The 7500-nt window shown below is 40.4% G+C and overlaps 1 protein-coding gene and 1 pseudogene across 2 annotated transcripts in view; one reads left to right on the top strand and one right to left on the bottom strand.

The window, feature by feature from the left end:
* LOC148731298 (neurotrimin-like) overlaps nucleotides 1–4136 on the bottom strand; it is a 32463-nt gene extending 28327 nt beyond the window's left edge. The window contains exon 1 of the mRNA XM_088760313.1: nucleotides 1669–4136. The gene's annotated coding sequence lies outside the window, so the exon portion shown is untranslated. The remainder of the gene's footprint in view (nucleotides 1–1668) is intronic.
* LOC148731283 (vascular endothelial growth factor receptor 1-like) overlaps nucleotides 1–7500 on the top strand; it is a 443086-nt pseudogene that overhangs the window by 148100 nt on the left and 287486 nt on the right. The gene's annotated exons all lie outside the window — the stretch shown is intronic.

The raw sequence follows: 7500 nt of genomic DNA, 5'->3' as shown, positions 1-7500 counted from the left end.
ATCGTCTTGTCTGATTATCTGTTCTAAAACTCTAATATTAGATAACAGGCCTGCGCGAATGTTCAAGAAATTTGCATAAATCGAAGTTTTGTATGAAGTTGACTTTATCTTGCTATAAACGTATAAGTTGCTAAGAAATTGCTCAGATTGGTGACAATTGCTTAAGTTTGCTAGAACCGCAAAAGTTTGTTCCTAACGCCAGAAGTTTCCGAGCAGAGTGGGACAGCAGGCCTACTCAAGGCTCTGTAGTATTCTTACGATCTCCCTCATTGGCATTCAGTTTTGTATAGTCTCCGCCCCCCTCCCCCTTTTAACTCGTTAACTCTCTCAGCGACGACTGATCCTCCCTCGGTCCCCCCCCCCCCCCCTGAAAACCAAGAAATCCTCCTAAAGCCCATTCAACTCCCGCCCCTCCCCCCTTGTCGCAAAAATGTTGCACGTGTTCATAATAAAGTTTTCCTGTTTCGGTATATTTAGTGGTTGATTAAGTAAGTTATTATTTCTTGTCACCAACATTGATTTGTGGAATGTCAAAGGAAGTATTGACCGGCGTCGTGTAATCGAGTCTTCAAAAACAAAGATGTATTTAATCAAATAGTCGCCAGTAAAACCGCATGCATAGATTGACAATATCATTGTCAAGCAAGCCGATGTAACAGGAAATTGGAGGCCACGAATCATTGAAGAATGTGTACAACAAAACTGGAACTTTGTCAAGTTAGCTTAAATTATCTTACCACTCCGGACTTACGTATCTGGGTGTGTTTATCCGTAGCTTATAAAACATAGCATTTTTGTAACTCAAGAAGATGGGATTGAGGTAGGTTGTAGAACAGAACGTGTAATGTTGGATTGTCTAATCAAAGGACTGTCTTGGTTTTTTAAACATGGAATTATGTACCGGATTGGGAATTCAGAATCTCTTACATAAAGGAATGTTGCCATCAACGATGAACGATATAGGTGAAATGAATAGCTTATCGAGGGGCGTTGCTTAGTATTCCCTCAGACGGTGTGCGCGCTCCGATTGCGTTGCATTGTGGTAGCATTATCTTTAATGTGGTGGTGAAAGCAGAGACTAGTACGTATTTGTCGCGTATTCCATCGTTCTCAAGGAAAAAGGCAAGCACTGTCTTTTTAGTATCTAATTTGAGACCGGTTTTCGAGAAGGTCAAATTTGCTCTAGGTCATATTTTGAAGACTTTCAAAGATTTAGATGGCTACTTTGATCCTTCTTGATCATCTCTGACCAAACGCTCTCTAACGTGTATCAGAAGGTCCCTGTCTTCTTACAATGCGTTTGCATGTCAAGGTTTAATTCTCTGTTAAGTAACCCGCGTTTATAGAAATATTATTTTTGTCTTTGATATTACTCCTCCCGCCGTCGGGTCGGCTGAGAGTGTAACTGTTGCCATTTGTGTCCAGATTCATAGGTGTTACGACGATCGAATTATTTTCACTGAATCTGTCACGAAATTCCAGATTTTTCTAGAATTATCTTTAATCTGTAATATTCCAGAAACTTTTTTCATGTGACTCAGCAGTTTCCAAAACTATTACAACTTGTAATACGCTATAAATAGTAATAGAACATTTTAGATACCTATAGTAAATGTATAAAAGCTGGCTTGTGAGAAGTACAAAAAAAGCATTTTCCCGAGGGCTTACCCTGGTGGCTTGCTGGCTGAACTTGTGGAAGCTATGATGTGACGAGGCTATGACCTTTTGACGTTGTGATGTTGGAGAGAAGAAGGAGATCTGTACATGGAAAGAATGCGATGAATCAAGAAAGCCAAGCGCTGTGGTCTTCCGTCGATGGAAGTTGGAATTCGAAGTTGATCAAGACGATGAACACTTCTACGGCATAAAGGATTGTGAGCCTGCTTTACGAACTGCTTAATTTAATCTTTAACCTAAGTAAATTGGACAGTGTAAAACTAATTAAATAATAGTAAAAATGGGTAGCTGCTTGTTTTTACATTTTTGTTGCGTGCCTTATATCGTATTCGGGAGTCTATTTTTATATATACTTTGTTTAGCGGACATCTGTTGGTCATTCGTGCACGTAACAAAATTGGGGGCCTGTCAAATATGACACCGAGATTCCTAGCTAAAGATTAGGGGAGTATTTGTTCATCACCAACTGACACATATGAAATGACAGGCTTTGGACGGAATTTTGAACTAATTACAATCAGTTCAGTTTTCTCCTGATTGAGCTTTAGCACGTTGTTTGTCATTCACAAGTCAATATCTTTGACCTGTAGCTCAACAGATGACTTAGCTTGAGCGAGGTCAGCAAAGCAGTCAGTTTTAAAAGAAATGTAAAGTTGAAAATCATCAGCATACAAATGGTACTATAGACTATAAAAATTGATAATGTCAGCAATCGGAGATGTATATAATAAATACAACAAGGGACCTAACACAAATCCTTGAGGCACCCCATGTGCTAAACAACGTTGTGATGACTGACAATCTTCAATTTGCACAAACTGTTTGCGAGATTTAAGATACGAATCAAACCAAGCAAGGGCATTACTCTTTATACCAAAACGATGGGAGAGTCTAGATAAGAGTATTAAATGGTCAACCGTATCAAATGTTGAGGACAAGTCGAGTAAAAGGAGTATAACCGACTTGTTTTCATCAACAGCACGCAGTATGTCTTTTTGTACTTTTAGTGAGGCCCTCTCAGTCGAGTGCAAGACCTTGAAGGCAGACTGATACATCACATCTGGATGGTATGACTTTACATGGTCAGTAAATTGTTCAGCAACGGCTTTCTAAATGATCTTTGAGATTAGCGTCAGATTGGAAATAGGACGAAAATTTGAAACCTGTTTGAAGTCAGCATCAGGTTTCTTCAGGGACGGATATAAAGCAGCGACTTTCAATGCACTAGGCATTCTGTCAGTTGAGAGAGACAAATTGACAAACTTAGTTGTTGTAGGTAGCAACACCGAGAAACAGTCCTTTAAAACCATTGCAGGTAAAGGATCCGAGACACATGACTTAGAAGAGGGCCGCTTACACGCAAACACCTTTACTTCCTCTTGGCTAACCTCTCTAAAGTTACTGAACTCCACAAAACATGTTAATGGTATTGGCCGTAAGGGCCTTACGATGATATTTCTCTGAACAAGTTTGGAGTGAGTTTTATCAATATTGTTAATAAAGAAATCAGCAAATGAATTTGCCAGAGCAGAATTATCAACAGAGGGTGGATAACGCTTTCAAGATGGTTTTTGAAGTAATATATTAACAGTCGCGAATAATATCCTTTGATCTGAGGGATGTTCATTGATGTTTGAAGTTTAGCGCGCTGATTTCATAGCAGCAATTAGGTTGTTAACCACACAGCATTGACAAACATCCCGGTCCCATTGTAGCCGCGAAGTACGCCACCTCCGTTCCAGTCTTCTCCTTTTTCTTTTCTCAGCAACGACATCCGATGTATACCACGGTGCAGATGGCCTTACAGTTACCTGACGTTTCTTTTTTGGAGCATATTGGTCCAATAACTGTCACAGAACCCTATCATACTGATCTACCATCTTATCTAAGTCAGTAGCTTGATCTTGTAACAAAGGAGAATCCATAATGCCCTTAGTAAAGGAGTCCATATTTAAGGAGTGTAATTTCCGGACGTTAATCAATTTTTTACTAAATTGATGTTTCTGAATAGATAACACACAATGAATTGCAAGATGATCCGAAATAACAGGATCCTTAACTTTGGTATCCTTGATAAGTGAGTCATCTGATCTTGTAATGACTAAATCTAGGGTATGGCCACTAGTATGAGTTCCACAACTGACATGTTGTTTCAGATCATATGACTCAAGAAGGTCTGTATAGTAACCCCACTCCCTCTCTGGAATTTAGTAATGAATCAGTGGCTTTGATATTTTATACTCATTGTTGAATTCTTACCCCTCCCCCAGCCTTCTAATTTTTTCGGCAAAGTAGGGAAAAAGGAAAAAACCCTGCCACTACGTTGACGGTGAAATGATTACACTGTATATATTTTTAACTGTTACAAATTTTTCAAAATACTTACCTCGAGCACTGAAATTTGTGATGAGTGAAGTACATGTGGTTGAAAGCTATTTTCTCTTATGTAGGACCTGATCTAGAGTAAGATCTATTACAGCCTATAAGCACTTACACCTAATAAGTAAATTATGGAATAAAACTTTTGGGCACTCTTCATGGCGCGTCGCACAGAACTTTGCAACTTTCACAAATATTCGCCATTTTGATCGAAATCAAAGATAACGCCATCCGACCAAAAGGTAAATTTGGCATCTGAGAACTTGTTAAAAATCATAAAATAAAACTGATGAGCGGATTTTTATTTTGAAAAATACATATCATGCGACTTTTTCGCTGTTAAGTTGAAAACATTGGTGTTCTAAAGAGGAAAGACCTGTGTTTATAGTTACTAAATTATGCAAATTAGCGTTATTCAAAATTGTGTCCATAAAAATTTTTTTCTACGATGTTCTTAAACACAAAGAGCTGTCTCTTTTAACTGAAAAGCATATTATTCCACACTTCTGAGGCAAGGTATATTTTGAGTTAATGGCCATTTTCATCTCCCACGAAGCGCTGATTAAGTAAAACAGCTGTGTTTGTTTGCACGCTTATCGCCAACTAATTCAGTTATCATCAACCACAGAGAAGTGAACATCGAAGATCTTAGCAGTAATATTTCCTTAACCTCTCTTCAGTAGCAAGAGATGTTTTTTTGTTCCGCAAGACGCAAAAGAGCTCGTTTTCCTAACAGCCTCTTTTATGCTATGCAGGATTATTTTTCCCTTCTTCGAAACTTTGTTTACTTCGCTGTAATTCAATTAAAATCCGTTGGGATCTACACCAGTTGTCACGTGACACTTACTGACTTAACTGCGCAAGCATTCATGCTGTAGTGTTTGTTTATCGGAAAGATGTCTGTTGAACCCTTAAATTGTCCTCTTTACGAAATAGTACAGACTCCGTGTGGGTCTAGTAGGGAAGAAGCGAAGCACGTTTTCCTCTCCGACTGCAACGCAGATATATCCGCCTATTTAGTTAGCTGCCACTTATCCAAATGCAGCGCTATTACGGAAGTCGAGCTCATCATGGCAAGAACGGGAATACAACATTTGTCGAGAAGTCAACTCGCGGGTATGACAATCTGCCCGAAGCACTGACACTCAATAGGAAGATTCTGGAGGGGTCCAAGATCCACACCGGGAAAACTACAGGTGTGTCGGGCAGCCACGTTGTAAACTTCCAAATGGCTGACCAAGTTAAACGTATATTTGGCGTAATCGCTGCTGTTGGATCACGTAAGTACCATAAGCCTTAACTTGTGGTTTGCTAGTTCTATTTTCCAGCACTGCACTCCTACAAGTCTACCCTTAATATACACTACTCCTAAAAGTTTATGTTATCGTTGCTCACATTTCAACTTTCCCGTAGCTCATACTAAACTGTCAGGTAAATTTCTTCCTTGTTCTAAATACTTTTGGTTTTCTCTGTTTTCTTTTTGTTTTTTGTTTTTGTTTTTTTGTTGTTTTCTTTTTGTTTTTGTTTTCTTTTTGTTTTTTGCTCTTTGTTTTTGTTTTTCTTTTGTTTTTGTTTTTTTTTTTTTAACTGGCCTGCGTAGCTGGCAACTTAGTGTGCAGCAATATTCTGGAGCGGTGGATCGGGTGTGTAAATTTCTTCCCATTCCCCTCGCGTGGACGCACCTTACCGCCCAAGAATACTCTTCCTTTAAACACATACACAAGGACGTCAGCTGGTCAGGCCTGTAATATTGTACATTACGATCGCGAGTTATTAATCGTTTGCACTAATCTATAGCTGTCTGCACCACTTGCCGGAAGAAGCATGCTGAACGATTGTTGAGTTCAAGATGGCGGGGTTCTGCAGAGGGTTCACAAGACCAAGAGGGAGCAGTTTCTGAAAGGTTTGTTGGATCTATTTATTGTCCCTTAGATTCCGTACTTTTCTCACTGTGTATTTAGCTTGCGCATGCCACATCAACCATGCACATTAGGCAAGGAACTCAGAAAAATAATGTGTAATAATACCTTTCCCGTTGTCAGTGAGACTGTCTTATTTCTCAGACCAGCCAGATCGGATGCGAAAGCTACTATACAAGGACATTAAGCCGAAATGGAGACCACTCCATTCCGTCATTTTCTCACTCCAAAGCCTTGCTCTAGTCCCGGCTGGGGTCCAGGAAGTGCTCAAGCAACCTCTCTTCAGAGCACCGACACAGAGATTCTCAGCACTTACAACGCAGCGATGGACAAAATTGCCAGCAATATTACTTGCACGCGACTACCACTAACTTCACAACTGGACTCATGGGATGAATGCACTGCAGCACAACGACAATACTGCATCCACAAAGCGGCTGAAAACTTCATGCTGGTGTGCGATGTGATAGCCCTAAACGACGGTAAGCGGCGTTTTCATGCCTTGGTATCTCCTGGTGAAGAAAATAATGATACAGTAGTAGCCGATGACGTGCTGAAAGCTTTGATGACCGCTTACAAGATTGCTGAAGCCAAAAGCACCAAAACGCAAATTCTAAGCCTTTATGCCTGTAAGTATTCGATTAGCACGTTAAAGAAACTTCACTCACCATACGATAAGTTGTCAACTCGTCAGATACAAAGAGCGCGGTGTCATGCAAAAACAATAGGTCCTGGAAGAGTGCCTGAGAAGAAAAAAGATCATCGTGTGCGCATTGATATGAGTAAAGTGGACCATTTTATCGAGTTCATTAATCGTCCATATTTTTACCAGGATGTGTCTTAAAGAACTAGGTCGCTGCAGTTAGACAGTGGTGACACCACTGAGATGCCGAGTGTGGTGCGTACAGTGACGCGCTCTACAATGATTAGGCAGTACATGCAATTCTGTCAGGAGGAGACGTTTTAACCTCTAGGTCGCTCCACTTTATTTAAGACTCTTGAAGTCAGAGAAGCCTCACAGAGAAAGTCATTGCAAGGCCTCGACAACACTGCTGCCGATGGTTTAGCTGGCTTTCATAAAATTGAAGTGATAGTCGACCACTTAGAGAAAGGGGGAATGAAAAGGCAACGGGGCGCTCAAGTCAATGAAAGCCTGAAGAAAGCAAAACGCTACGTGAAGACTGCTTTCGCGTCTATTGTAATCCAGAGGAGGCTGTATGTCCTGATCATTGCCGTAAGCTCGTTCTTAGTAATGAACAAAATCTCGACTTTCCAGGAAAATTGTTCCCACCAACACACAGAAAACTGTAAGGAGTGTCAAAATCTGCGAAGTGTCCTTGATGAAGTCGAAGGCAAAATTCGAGGACCGTCTTGGAGACCTTACAGCAGCGATCAACGAGATGATCTCCTCTATGACTTCAAGCTGGCAAAAACCGACATTTCGCAGTGGAAGGCTCACATTGTTCGCTCCATAAACCAGGAAGCAGCAAAGCAAGATCAGCTGAAGATGATAAGCACCAGTCAA

This window comes from Stylophora pistillata, chromosome 5 (genome assembly GCF_964205215.1).
Source record: "Stylophora pistillata chromosome 5, jaStyPist1.2, whole genome shotgun sequence".
NCBI classification, from domain to species: Eukaryota; Metazoa; Cnidaria; class Anthozoa; order Scleractinia; family Pocilloporidae; genus Stylophora; species Stylophora pistillata.
This window is presented reverse-complemented; position numbering and strand designations above follow the sequence as displayed.